The sequence below is a fragment of the Triturus cristatus genome, chromosome 9 (genome assembly GCF_964204655.1).
Source record: "Triturus cristatus chromosome 9, aTriCri1.1, whole genome shotgun sequence".
In the NCBI taxonomy this organism is placed as follows: domain Eukaryota; kingdom Metazoa; phylum Chordata; class Amphibia; order Caudata; family Salamandridae; genus Triturus; species Triturus cristatus.
In genome coordinates, this window is record NC_140592.1 from 1,123,119,488 (window position 1) to 1,123,135,310 (window position 15,823).

The window sequence follows — 15,823 nt, forward strand, 5'->3', positions numbered from 1 at the left end:
GGTTATCAATGGAGATTCCACTGTGTCCGACACCCCGAGGCAGCAGGTCTCGTGGAACGACATAATCAAACTCTGAAAATTAGATTGTCCAAAATATGTAGACACTCCTTTTGTGTCTTGGGTACTGACATGTTATAAATTAACTGTATGCGGTCGGGTGTAAGCTGCCTTCCCTCCTTGGACAGCGAGTGACCAAGGTAAACAACTCGCTGGACACAGAATTGCAGCTTAGAAGGGGACACCTTGTGCCCCTTTTCGGCCAAAAAATGTAAAACCGTCAGTGAAGCCTTTTCACATTCAGGTTCGCTTCTAGCGGTGATCAGCAGATCATCGACATATTGAAGCAGGGCAGTGTTGACTGGCATGTGGATACTGTCAAGTTCTCGTTTCAGTGCTTGGCTATAGATGCTGGGGCTTTCTGTGAATCCTTGAGGTGCGCGTGTGAATTTAAAGCTTCGTCCATTTAAACTAAATCCGAACAAGTATTGGCTTTCCGGATCTATTGGGACGCTGAAAAAGGCATTCTTGAGATCAATTACAGTAAAGAATGTTGCTTCGGAATCAATGGCTGTCAGTAATGAAGAAATGTCTGGAACTACGGGGTATTGTGGTACAATACATTTATTTAATTCGCGCAGATCAATAACCAATCGATATACTGGCGGGGCTTTTGGATCAGTTCGTTTAAGAATCGGAATTATCGCGGAATTACATATATTGGAGTCGGTTTCCACAACCACTCCTTGGGTAATAAGCTCGTCAATGATTTGCAGTAAAGCCACTACAGCATCTGGGGGTAACTTGTATTGTCGCATTCGTGGTAGTACCACTCCTGTCTTTAGTGTGACTCGATATGGTGTAATGTTCATGCAACCAACATCTGTAGGGCCTTGTGCCCATAAATGTGTGGGTAAAGTCTGCAGTCGGTGATCCATGTCTCGGGACACATAGTGCCCTTTGAAATCCCGTAAAAACAATCTTACTCCTTCCGGAGAACAACATATTATAGCTCCTAGAGCTTTCAATGTTTTTATACCTAACAGGTTTTCTGGACATGATTTAGTAAGCAATAAATCTGTAGTTCGTGTCAAAGGACCAATCGTAAGTGGAAGAGGCTGTGATACTTCGTTAATGATAGGTTTTCCTGAAAAACCAAGGGAAATATTCTGTGAGCCTGAGAGGGGTGCCCCTGGAACTTCACTACGTTTTATGGTTGTTCGGCTTGCCCCTGTATCAAGTAAAAATTTTCTATCCTGGCCTAATAATTCACTGTGTACATAAGGTCCTTCTTGATCTACAGGGACCTCAATAAGGGGTAAGCCAACTTCCCTCTCTAGGCTGTTTCATGAGTATCGTTGATAATCAGGGTAGTCATACTGTGCAGTCTGGTACATTTGTCGTGTCGTTGTTGGTGCGGCAGCAATAGGCTGCGGTGGTGGAGCTGGCATAGACTGTTGCGGAGCTGGCATGGCCTGTGCATGCTGTGGAGCTCCTTGTTGGTTCTGATCCTGTCTAAGTGGTCGTGGTCTTTCTTTTGTATTACCTATGGCGATATTATGTTTTAAAACTGGACAATCGTGTACATAATGACCTGGCTGTTTACAATAGTTGCATGTCCCCTTTACAGAAACTGCTGAAACACTGGACTGTGTCATACCCTTTTTATGACCGTCAGCTGGAACTGTCTGGGAAACTAGCATTTTCATTTTCGTGTCTTTCATGCGTCTTTGTTCATGTTCTTGTTCCTCTCTAATTCTATTGTGATGGTACTGTAGCATTTGTAACATTTGTGACGGAGTGTTACCTTGCCAGGTACTCTCGAATTTCAATACTCTATTCTTAACTTGGGGCAGGGCATTTTCAACTAATTTTGTCACAAACAGATGTGGATAAGATTCGCTACTTGCTTTTATTCCACTTTTTATACCAAAACATTTTTCGAATCGGGCATAAAAGTCACTAGTGTCTTCATCTTGCTTTTGTTTACAGGCTGAGATTGCACCCCAGTCTTCCTTTTTCGTAGTTAATAAACGTGGCAGTACCTGTACTAGTAAACCTGGTAGTATTTTGGTCTTCTCCCCAAGTCCTAGACCTGGACCTCGAGCTGTTTCTTCGTTTTCTAATGCTGTCCAATCTATCTTTTGGTCTCCCACCTCCCAATCCTTTTCTTTGAGTTTTTCATAAATGCCCGCAGGCATTAATACCTTTAATATTTTCATAATGTCGGGATAGGTATACTCTCCCATGAGCAACATGTCTTTAATTTCACGGTGGAAACCCGCTGGGTCTTTGTCATGACTGGGTACCACCTTCTTCATTTCTAATAGTTCCATTTTAGATATGGGTGTGTATACAAACACACGTTTAAACTGATTGTCATCACCTTTTATCGGGTGCACTTCGCGTAAGGGATTCTGTCTATCCATATAATACGTCGTTCTTTCCTTGATGGGCAGTGAGACATGTTCGGGGCATACAAAAAGAATGTACTGCTTTCTGGATTCTAGTATTTCTCTAATTAACTCAGTACCTGAACCTCTCCATTTATTCGTGAGTAATTCAGTCAATATATCAGGTAAGGGACCAGGATCGGAGTGTTGGCTTTTATATAATACGAGGAGTTGTTGAATCATGTAGATACCAGCTATACGCTGTTCATCTGGGTTGAGGTTCAAAAACGTGTGTGCTAGTGTATCATCACTATATTTTCCGGGACTGTCAACCCAGTGAACGGCTGACCTGGCTAATTCTTGTTCGTCCATAGAATCGAGTATATGATAACCCCTTCGTTCTCGGAGTAATTTGTCAGCGGCTTGGAGCGAATGTTCGGGGGACCTTATATTTATTATTGGGTTTTGGAAGTTTCTGTTATTATCTGGACGTATCGGACGTATCGGATCAGTAAAGCATCTAGTATTATTGCAAGATCTTCCTCTTCCTACATAGGCCATAGTTTCTAACTGTCCTGTGGGCAGTTCTAATTCTTCCTCCTCTTCGGTTTGTTCAGGCTGGTCTACTGCTAATCTTTCTTCGTGTAATCGTTCTACTTCTTTGCGGATCTTTCGGCACATAGCTATTATACTTAATCGTTTATCATGTCTCCCTTCTGATATATTCCGACTCCATGTGGTAAGAATTTGCATTTCTTCCGGATTTACCCCTGGTCGGTCTTGATTTCTGACCACACAATTTATGAGGAAACGTAACAGTTCTCCCTGTATCTCCACTTTCTGGTACTCCATGGCTCTATTAATACTTTCAGAATCTCGCCCTGACTGGACAAAATGATATATATTTTCTAAATGTGTAGTCATTCCTGGTAGCCTCCCTAAATATATTGCAGCTCGTCGGATACGTAATGATGCCAGCAGCATTTCATCCTTTTTGCCGGGCACAGGATCATATCTACAATCTATTAGAAGTTCCTTAAGCGTGTCGGGAGTTACTAGTTTGGGCGTACGTTGGTGAGCTAATTCTTGAAAGGAAAGTTTATTTACTCTGGGTGGCGTGGAAAAAATGTTTGTTGTACCTCCTGTAGCACCGCCTGGGGTGCTGGGTGTGAAAGGATTCGTTGAACGTGATATAGCAACCATAGGTGTGGGTACAGCTGTAGAAACAGATGCGCTTGCCGGAACTTGTGTCGGAATTTGTTGTTGCGGAGGTACAGACGGAGGGTCTTGGCGTTGAACCCCCTCGGCAGGCGGTCTATGTGGTGCAGCATTAGCATACTCAGGAGCTGCGTCGTCTAAATAAGAGGAAAGGAAAACGTCTTCTGCGGTTCTGGGATGCCCTTTGGGATGTGATTTTATCGGAAACAACGGAGGTGGCAAGTCTTTTGGTATCTCCAGAGTAGCCTTAGGTAACCCTTCGGCCAGAAGAGGATACATACCATTCATAAGGGCATTTCTTTGTCTGTCTACTTGTTCTGCTTTTACTCGAGTACCTTCTTCAATTAATAGATTTTCTCGGACTCTATTTGAATTCTCCTTACTCTTCTCTTCCTGTCTACGTGCTTTTTCTGTACGTCTATACGATTCTTTACGCCATAATTCAATGGCATCTTTCTGTGATTGTCTAGCTTTCTTTTTCCATAATTCTTCCTCCACTTTCATGATGCAATCTGCATCCCAGGTCCCAGTTGCGGGCCACCTCTGACTTTCTGGTAATTCCTTGGTGTAGTCTACCCATAAATCAAGAAATAATATGGCGTCTAGGCCATGTTTATGATACATGAAGTACCCTGGAGTGTCCCTAGGAGGAATGGGAACAGCTTCTTCGAGTACCCCTTTTCTAGTTTTGATCTGTCTTAATTTCAAAAAGAGCGCCATATTGAGAACTGACCTGATACCTAATTTTGAACACGTTTAATACAACAAAACACAATAATGAACAGTCATTCACACCACAATATGCAGAACGTGTTTAAAACATTTAACACTTAATGAACAACAATGATGGCCATTTTAGGGAACTAGTCACTAAGCATAATACTCGACACTAACTAGGTAATTCTGAATTATATACTAGACATACTTGATATACTGCTGAACAGTACAGATACACTTGCTGAAACAGTGCAGACCGGATTTGTGTACCCAAACCCGTCTTGACCGGCACAACCTATGTGCACGTCAGAACGCCTCCCCGATAATGGTACTCACCGGGTAGCTCGGAACGGAAGGCCTCGGAACTGAACTGGACTGGACTCGGACTCGGACCGGACTGGACTCGACTCGAAACTTCGGAACTTCGGAACCTGGTGGGCCTCTGTATACCTCGGATCTTGCTCTCTCAGCTAGGCTCTGGTCGGGATACTTCGCACTTCTCACCGCCTCGTCTGGGTGTTGATCGCAGCCTCAGTTACCCCCGCACGGCAGGAGGGAGATACAGGAAATCCTGTGGGTACGCGTTGTTGTCCGTCCAGCTGTGGCAGGAGACCGGGCCTGCAACGCACCGCCGGCGCGTGAGATGAGAAAGTGTCCCTGTTCGGGCGCCATTTATGTGGTAAATAATTTAATTACCGGGACTTAATTTAATGCGGAAAATCTATAATAATAGCTCAGTAAAATAAGAGGCAGAATCCGTGGTATTAGAGGTTCAGAACAGGCTTTATTCCTATACAAAGGAACACAATTCGAATTATGGGCCTTCTATTCCATCACCACGAGAGTTCAGGAAGGAAGGGACATATATTATTGACAGATAAGTAGTTTTATAGAAAATACATTACAATGAAACAGATGCAAGAGGCGTAACAGTTGAAAACAGAGATAAAAGCATACATGCGTAACTAAAATGGGTGTAACTAGGCGTAACTAAAGAACGTCATTAGATGTGATGTCATAAATGGGTGGTTCCATGAAAGAATTTCGCAATGTCAGCAAAAATACTTGGCAGAGATGCGCGCGCAGCAGCATGACGTGTGATTGACGTGTAACTAGAGGGTGAAGGGGACTTGACATTTAGCTCTACATGTGGAGACAGAAGTCTGGGGTTATGTCAACCTAATCCCAAATCATATCTAATATCCTATGTTTAAAGAACTGTGTTATCCAAGAAGAGAGGTCTCTTAGGATAGAATCTTATTCTATACTGACTATACTGACTGTTAGTGCGTGTACAAGCGTCTAAGTGTCTACACTAGATGCGAGGGGGTAGGAATATTCCATGGTAACAGGGCTATGAATTACTTGCATGAGGGCAGCGAGGCCTGGCCCTTTGCACGGTAGCTGGAGGAATGTTTACCCAAACTGCTAGACAGGAATGCATCGGATGAGGAGCGGAGCAGAGCAGATAATCTTGAAGGTGAAATACAGTTTTTGGCAGGCAGATAGGCCGAGTCAGGCACCGTTAGCCGCGCAGGGAGTAAGACAAAGTTCATGGTCACAGATGCAGGCTCAGACTGGAGCTTTCAGAGGCAGAAGGCAGGAAAAGGCTTAATGGCAGAATCAGGGCCTACTCGCCTGGACTGTAAAATGGGATAAATGAACCATATAAAGCCGGTGGCCTTTCATACTTAGGAATAGAATATCCGGCCCATTCATGGCGGATCTGAAAGAGGACATGTTGACAGTGGACGCACATGTGTTTGCGTCTTCATAACTGGTACTGGAGGGAACATACATGTACTTGTGATTTATACATGAAACCGTTGGGGTCCAAGATAGGGGACATAACCGACCATAAAAATCCATATTTCCACAGGCAGAGGCCAGGGGCACGGAGTCTGAAAATTGAAGGCAGGTAGGAGGGTGCAATGGCAACAATTTAACCACACTGAGCAGGCAGGAAGGGCCGTGGCAGCACAACAGACTATGGAGGGCAGTGGAAAGGGGGGCAGGGACAACAAACCAACAATACAGGACTTGCAAGAGAGGCTGTGGCAATGTAATAGACAATTGTGGGCAGAAGGAAGAGGCAATGGTAGTACAACCATACATGCCAACAGACCCGATTCAGCCAGGAAACTTCCAATGTTTTTAAGCTCATATGGGCTTTATTTTATCTGTCTCCTGTCCTCAATCTCCTCTTTTTCAATGTAACTCAAAGGGGAAAATCAATACCCCAGTTTTTTTTCAAAATCTCCCTCTTACCAAGTTCAAAATGTTCGCAAGTATGGTACATTGGATCATGGAAGGAAATGGGGTAGGGACATGGACTTGGATAACAGAGGACAGGAGGGACATGGAGAGGTGCACCAAACTGACCCTGCAGGGCAGGCATCAGGGTTTGCAGCAGCACAATACACCACACAGGGCATGCGGGACGGGAGTGCAGCACAACAATCCAGAGAAAGCAAGAGGGAGGGGACAGGACCATGCACATGGACAACAGAGAACAGAGGGGCAAGAGGCAGGACCATAATGGACAGACAGGAGAGAAAGCTGCAGCATAACAGACCATAAAGGGCAGGAGGGATGGATCATGGGCATTACAATGGAACAGACAAGCCAGGAGGGAGGGAGTAGGGGTCTGCACATGTAAACAGAGGGCTGGGGGCAAGGGGGCAGGGTAGGAGCAGCAAGATAGCCATGGAGGTCAGGCAGGATGGGCACTAGAAGCAAGACACACCAGGAAGAGCAACAATGAGACTGTGATGGCATACACACAGACCATGGAGGGAAGGTGGGAGGGGTTCAGGGGCAGCTAACTGACCACACAGGGAAGGTGGGAGGGGCCATGGCAGCACAGAAGACCATGCATGGCAAGTGGGAGGGTTAGTGGTAGCACAATGGCTATGATGGGCAAGAAGGAGGGTGCAGGGGCATGCACAAAGGACGATGGAGGATAGAAGGGAGGGTCAGGACCTGTGCACAGACAAGAAAGTTCAGGGGAAGGGGCCTCACAACAGACCGCACGGGGCAGGCAGGAGGAGCAGTTGCAGCACAACAGACCAGGGAGGGCAGAAGGGTGTGGCAGTACAATGGACCATGTAGGACAGGAGGAAGAGGATAGGGGCATGGCATGTGGACAGGCAGGGTGGAGGTGGCAGGGACAGGTTACAGTCATCTGACAATGCTAGGCAGGTGGGAGGGGAGTGGCAGCTCAACAGAACACTCAGAGTAGATGGGAGTGGCAGGTCCATGGAACATGGTGGGCAAAAAGGATGGAGCAGGGGCATACACAAAGACATCGGAGGGCAGGGGGAAGGAGAATAGGGGCAGCAAGCTAAGCACAGAGTTTAATCAGGAGGTCAATGATGGAGCATAGATTGGGCAATGGAGGGCAGGAGGAGTGGACTGGTACATCATACTAAATTGAGGGCAGTGGCAGCACATCAGACCATGCATGGCAGGAGGGAGGAGGCTAGTCCATGGATTCACACAACAGAGGATAGGGAGGAGGGGGATGGGGCAGCAAGCTAACTGTTCAGAGAAGGTGGGTATTAGGAACTTTATTGTTTTGAAAATGTGTGTCTGTGCGAACTACTTAAAATATGAACAAGTATGCAGCATAATCTCACTTTTATTCAGGAAGAAGAGGACGTTTGTGACTGTGACTCCGGGCTCTTTTGGCAGAAACACCCCCTGACCCTCCACCCCCTATCGCAAAATGTAATGCCCGTGAAAAAGGTAGGTGAACACAGTGTTATATAGAACATAGTCCTGAGAGCACGATTGAAAATGAAAACTAGATATAGTGTATGGTATAAACTATGCACCAAAAAGTGTGATATAAGATGAACCGGGCGTGAAATATAATATGCAATACATTGTGCGCAATGACAGATTCATTGGAGAGCGCGAGATAGCACAGGCACTAGCGTGTGCTATGCGATATGTGCCTTGGAGTGTAATATGCACAGGGCAGTGTTGTGTAACCTAACTAGTCTCTAAAGTTGTAATATAAAATATGTGCTGGGGAGTGTAACGTTGCATATGCACTGTGACAAAGATATGGATCCCAGATTGTAATATGTATGGCATAGCACTGTGTGTTATAACATAGGCATCGAGGAAGGCACGTTAGATGGGGCAATATAACCTGTGCGAAGACAAGTGTGACATGACATATTCACGGGGTGGTGTTACAGTGCACATGGGCTAGAGAGTGTCATAGCATATGCACTAGCTAGTGGAATACAACACAGAGGTGTGTGGCACTCAGCAGGCAATGGTGGGTGTAACACAGCATTGGGCTCTGCCAGGAGCGCGCTGTGACTCTCAAGTGATGTTCGTCCCCTTTCCAGAGAGTAAAATAAAAAGTATTACACATCCGGAAGTGGATGTGTGTTTTATTAACCGTGAGGGGGGTTTCTTGCATAGTTTTGGTCGAAATTTTGTCGAATCCCCTTTGAATGGCTTGGTGTGCATGTGTATTAAATGTGCCCGTCAATAGCTACCCATGTTTGTATAAATAAACGACAAGGGTGTCTACCGGGATTAGGCACGGTAGGGCATCAGACATGTCAGAGCTTCACTAGTGGTGTAAATACATTCCACGTGGATTCATTGTATGCATAGTCGCCTCTTAATGAATATCACGCAAATCGTCATGGTGATAGGTACTTACGGTTTGTCCAGCATGTCCTAGGTGTGTCTATAAATATAATTTTTTTTAAAATAATAAAAAACAGTGGCCGGCCCTGGGGATTGGGGTCAAAAAAATATAATTAGGAGACAGGCCCTGGGGGATGGGGTCATCAGGGCCAATAAATTAGAATAAGAAGGGGAACCACACAGCCCCCCTTCTTAAAAAATTAAAATAAATAAAAGACTGGCATCGTGCCGGAGGACACGCCCCCTCCTTGCAGCACTCTGCAAACGCGCCCCCTGGCGAATTGTAAGTTGGGGAATTAATTCCTCTTCAATACTGAGGGTCCCTGAGGGCCAACTAGCCCAACAGGCATCTCCAGTATGCACCAGGGAGCTGCGCTGCAGACAGGTGTTCTGAGGCCAAGCCCCTTTTTACACCTCTCTGCAACGCAGCTCTGTGGCGCTTACTGGAGGTACCTAGTGGTCTAGTTTGACCCTAGGGACCCTTAGGATTCAAGGGGACTTAATCTCTCAACTTAGAACAGCCACAGGGCGCGTTTACACAGTGGTGAAGGGAGGGGACGGGGCCTGAGGTGACGTGTGCAAACACGCACCATGGCACGTTTTAAATTGGGGATATAATTTTCCTTCAATACTGAGGGCCCCTGAGGGCTAACTAGCCCACCAAGTGCTTCCAGTAAGCGCCACTGAGCTGCATTGCAGAGAGGTGGTCCAGGCCGTGCCACTTTTTACACCTCTCTGCAACGCAGCTCTGTGGCACTTACTGGAGGTACCTAGTGGGCTAGTTGGACCCTAAGGACCCTCAGGATTCAAATGAACTTAATCTCCCAACTAAAAACGGACACAGGGCGTGTTTACACAGTGGTGAAGGGAGGGGACGGGGCCTGAGTTAACGTGTGCAAAAACGCCCTGTGGCCTGTTTTAAGAGGTAGTTTTAATCCCCCTGCCCTATTATATACTAGGGGCTTACAGAGGAGGTCATGCTAATCACAGGGAGACCCCAACGCATAATGTTCCCTAGTGTATGTAGGTGTTTTCACTGTATTCTAAGTGTCTTTTAACATAGCACTGGCTCTAGGACTGGTTAGTCAGACTCAGTTACCACCAGTATTCGCCTGAAAAAGTTGAGGGTACAGGATGATTTTGCAACAAGGCTTCTTTCTGCTCTTCTTTTTGTTCTTTCTGCACGTTATCCTTCTTCCTGCACTTTTCTTCGTCTTTGAGGACTTCTGTTGCTTCTTTCTGCACTTCTTTTTTTTCTTTCTGTGCATTTTTTCTTCTTTCTTCACATGTCCTATCTCTGTAGGCATAGTTAGAAATTAGCATTTAAAAAACCTTTGAAATTCACAGAAAAAAACATAGGTTTCAGGCACGTTATAGTTAGGAATTAGCATTTAAAAAACCTCAGAAATTCACTGAAAAAACCATAGGTTTCAGGGGTGTTATAGTTAGCTGGACTTTTCACTTGTACCAAACCATTGAAATTTCCCCGTTATAGTTAGTTCAGCTAACTATAACTCGTGCACCCGCAATGCACTGCTGATGACGTCACATATTACATCACTCATGACATGGTCAGTGACATCACTCATGACATCACTGATGACATCTCAAATGACATCACTGATGACATCATCCAGGTCTCGGGGGAATTTTTTAAAATAAAATTGCGGGGGCTCGCTGGGGCTGCGTGGTCACCGCTGGAGTCCCCGCAGACTCGGGGCTTTATTCATGTTGGGAGGGGTGTTGCGCGGGTTCTCTCCTGGAGCCCTCCATGTGCATATAAATTTGGCGTCGTTTGACGAATGTTTACGGGTGATTGGTCAAGAGGGCTTGAGAAAAAAGGGGGATCCCAAAACGTGTCCTCTCAATGCATTTTCCATACGAAAGATTAGACAAGGCTACAGGTGAAACTGCTGAACGGAACTACGCCAAATTTGGCAGGGGGAAAGGTCTTGGTCCAGAAAGCGCGCTTTTGTAGAAATGGTGTAAACCCGTTCGGTAGTGTTTTGAGATATTAAAGGAAAAAAATATATATCTCTGGATGGTGCCTAACTGCTGAGCACGAGCTTGCGTCTGATTGGCTGCTGACACTTAAAACCAGGAAGTGTTAGCAGACATCTAGTGCCTCGCATCAAGTGAAAATATAAAAGAAAGGTTCTGGGGGCAATTTAATATAGCGGAGCTCTGTGTAATGATGGTTTGGATGCAGTTAAGGTTTAAGATTTATTAACAATAAAGGAGAAACAGGTGAGCGCCAGGTAGTACAACTTCCACTCCAGGAGAGCAGTAGGAAGATAACCCTTTCACGCTTCTTGTGCCCAAAATCACCACTTCACAGCTATGCCGTTAGAAGTCAGTCCGTCGGCTCGCAGCTCTCTACCTTTGCGAGCTAGTAGGTTGCTGTGCCTGTACCTCTGTGAGCTACGACGCTGCTGTTCCTTTGGGAGCGGACGGCTCGTAGTTCTGCGTCTGTGAGTCGAGCGGACAGGCCGCAGTTGTCCCTCTGCGAGTCTGGGTGCAAACTGTTCATAAGCCATTTTATTTAAACAAAACAACAACAAATAAAACTGAAGGGAGTCTGGTGCTGTGGTCGTTGCCACGAAGTTGGGGTCACTGCCATTCAGGACTCAGGACACAGTTCCACATGTGGGATCGCCTTGTGTTGAACAGGGTTTGTGGCACCATGTGTCGCGCCTTGTGTTGAACAGGGTTAGTGGCACCATGTGTCGCTGGCCTTGCATATGGAAATATGCCTAACTGATCAAAGGGAGTTTGGTGCTGTGGTCGCTGCCACGGACTTGGTGTCACTGCCATTCAGGACTCAGGACACAGTTCCACATGTGGATCGGCTTGTGTTGAACAGGGTTAGTGGCACCACTTGTCGCCGGCTTGTGTTGAACAGGGTTAGTGGCACCACGTGTCGCGGCTTGTGTTGAACAGGGTTAGTGGCACCACGTGTCACCGGCTTGTGTTGAACAGGGTTAGTGGCACCATGTGTTGCGGCTTGCATTGAATTCTGCCTCAATAAAGCCACATGGTGATGACTTGTGGTGCAGTGAGGTAGAAGTACCTTTGGTGCTGAGGGTGTACGTACCCTGCAATGATGTGTGGTCCGGGGGGCTGCGCTCGGACCAATGTCTTTTGTCTATTGAATTCTGCCTCAATAAGGCCACGTGGCGTTGATTGTGGTGCACTGAGTTAGTGGCACCTGAAGCACTCAGCGTGTGTGCACCCTGCGATGATGCGTCGTCCGAGCGGGCTGCACTGGAAAAATGTCTTTTGCCTACTGAATTCTGCCTTAATAAGTCCACGTGGCGATGACTTGTGGTGCAGTGAGTTAGTTGCACCTGTGCGCACTCTGCGATGATGTGTGGTCTGGGTGAGCTGCACTGTTAGCAATGTCTTTACATGCATTGAAAGAATCTTCATAGCAGTCAATTTCCATTTCAGTCTGCCAAGTTTTGAAGAGTTGCAGAAGAGCTAAAAAGAAAAACTCTCTCTTATCTGGAGTATCACAACTTAATTTCCTGTGATTAATTAAATTTCCTTTGACATTCTTTCTGAAACATCCATCAGATCCAATTACAGCATATTTCCCTTCATTTATTTTTTCTGTAACATTTTTTCTAAAACCATAATGATGCAGTATTTCATATAGACATATGTTTTCCAGGTATGGACTTCTATTTGGATAGTATGCGAGGAACAGCAATTAAGTTATCTGCAACACATTGCATATTTGCATTCCACATCTTCAGAATTACTGGATTGTAATCATTAATGTACTTCGATTCTTCTGTTCTTTTTATATTATAAGCATTTTTGGGTGATTTTCGAGTGATAGTATGCCTCACTGCTGACATAAAACTGTTCACTCTTCCTTGCGATGACTTATGGTGCACTGAGTTAGTAGTACCTTTGGTGCTCAGCGTGTACGTACCCTGCGATGATGTGTGGTCCGGGTGGGTCGCACTCGGAGCTATGTCTTTTGTCTATTGAATTCTGCCTCAGAAAAGCCACGTGTCGATGACTTGTGCTGCACTGAGTTAGTGGTACCTTGGCGCTCAGCGTGTGCGCAGCCTGCGATGATGCGTGGTCTGAAAGGGCCGCACTGGGAGCAATGTATCTTGCATACTCGACTGCGTCATGTGCAATCGCTACTCCATGTGAATTGTGATGCCTGCTGTCCGCAGTGTAGATCGAAGGCAGTAGTCTGTACAGACATAAGTCTGCGGTGCTGTGGTGCCGGGTTCGCAGGGGGCCTGTATCGAGGAGACCCGCGGTCATGACAGCAGCCTCATGGCAGGGTGAGGCCCGGCAATCTGGCACAGTCATTGGTCTTCACAGTTCACAAGTGAACCACGCCCAGAGCCCTGGCCTATTTATTCACACTCCTATGCTGAAGTGGCGTAAGTCGGACCAGTCCACTCCGGTTACGCTTATGCTTACGAAACAGCTACATGACTGAGATCTTCCCTAGTGTCCACTACACTACAAGCACCAGTAGTATTTGTGCACATGGAGAGGTGTGTGTTCTGCATACTGAGATGTGTCCAGCACATCACCGCTACACTTTGCATTGTGTGCATTGTTATTCATGGGTGAATTGCTTCCTTCACATATAGTTTGTTCACACCTGTCCCAATATTCAGCTATTGTGTGGCTGAGTGTCCCTGCTGTTTTCGGAAAGTTTGCTGTCTTGTTCTGTGCTGCCTTGGTGGTAGGGGGGTGGGGTCCTGGGGGTGGTGGTGGGTATTGTGGCGTTCTTGGGAGCTGCCTAATTAGTAGGTCTATGACATGTGTTGGTCTTCAGATGTGGCTCTGGGCTGGGCTCCCTTTCATACTGTATGTAGTTGTTTAATATTTTTAAAAAACAAAAAGACATTATATAGTTTAAATAACAAATAACAAAATTACAAAAACTATTTTTAGAATATTAAAGTTACAAAAAATCTATTTTTTTCCCCAAGATTACTGAGAAAAACCTAGGTTTTATGAACATTATAATTAGAAATTAGTGTTTAAATAACCTTTGAAATTCACAAAAAAACTTAGGTATCAGGAACATTAAAGTTAGAAATTAGTATTTAAAAAAAAACATTCAAATTTACTGAAAAAACGATTGCCACATTTCCCAACATTGAGCTATTTTATGGCTGAGGGACCATGCCATTTTTGGAGGGTTCACTGTCCTGTTCTGCACTGCCTTGGTGGTAGTAGGGAAAGGGGTGGTACAGGGGAACGTCCTGAGGGTTGTGGCAGTGGGTGTTGTGTCCTTCTTGGGTGTCAGAAAAAACTATAGGTTAAACGAACATTATACTTAGAAGTTAGCATTCAAAAAAACATTGAAGTTCACTGAAAAAACCATAGGTTTCAGGCACGTTATAGTTAGAAATTAGCATTTAGGTGAAATCTTTTTCTCACCAGGAGATGGCAAAAGGAATGGGGTTATAACTCTTTGTCACAAAACACTGAATGCCAAGCTTGTATCTCAAGCATCCGACACAGCGGGTAGGTGGATTCTCACTAACCTCCTGCTGGGGAAGACCCCTCTGTCTTTGCTTAACATTTATGCTCCTACTAGCGGTGATGCCACGTTTTGGTCTCGTATATCTCAATTATTGCTCAAGTACCCATCAGAAAACTTTATTCTTGCAGGAGACTGCAACCAAGTGATGGACCCGTTTATTGATAGAAATTCTAAATCCCCCTTTATCCCAAACACGCCACACAAAGTTTTCACACAAACTATTCAACAAAGAAACTTATTAGACTCATGGCGCCTCTGCAACCCATCCACAAGAGAATACTCCTTTTTTTCCTCTCCACATCAAACACAATCTCGGATAGACCATATTTTTATTTCCCGCAACATTTCCCAATCCTTACGTTCTGCTGACATAGGCCCTATACTCATTTCGGATCATGCACCTGTTTCAATTCAATTAGACATTTTAAATCAATCCACAATGCCAAAAAAATGGCGTTTCAATAATTCCTTACTCCTTGACCCTAATTTCAATTCATCTTTTACCTCTTTCGCTCAAGAGTTTTTTCACATTAATTTAACGAATGATGTCTCCTTTCATACAGTGTGGGACGCCTTTAAGGCCACCGCTCTGGATTTCATCATTAGATTTGTGTCAAATAAACGTAAAGTTTCCCGATAATTACATAACACACTTCTTGCTAAGATTGAAAAACTTGAGCACTCCTTCCACACCTCCAAGTCGAAGGACTCCCTTAAAGATCTCATCACTGCAAAAATCGCTTTTAACAAGTCCACTACCGAACAGGCCTCCCTATACTTACTGAAATCCTCAGCAAAGTATTATGGTGGCCAAAATAAATCAGGCAAACTTCTAGCCAATTATCTAAAGATTAAACAACAGAAACTTCATATTGATTCCATTATCGATGATAGCCAAGCACCGAAATTCAAAGACACTGAAATACTCCAAGAATTTGTACATTTCTATCAATCCCTTTACACACCAGAAAACACACCCTCAGATACAGACATATCCCAATATTTCTCCACGATTCAAAAACATATTAATCCCCAATTAGATTTAGCCTCTTTGGAAGCTGAACTTACACAAACAGAATTGTTAAATGCTTTAAAAACTCTTAAAAAAGACAAGGCCCCAGGCCCAGACGGCTTCACAGTGGAATTTTATTTACATTTCGTTCATCTATTACTCCCACACTTACACACTCTTCTTTCTTCCTTTATCTCTTCCCGTAATTCCACTGGCTCTTTTTCCGAAGCCTTGATCTGTCTAATACCAAAGGCTGATAAGGATTTACGTTACTGTAAGAAT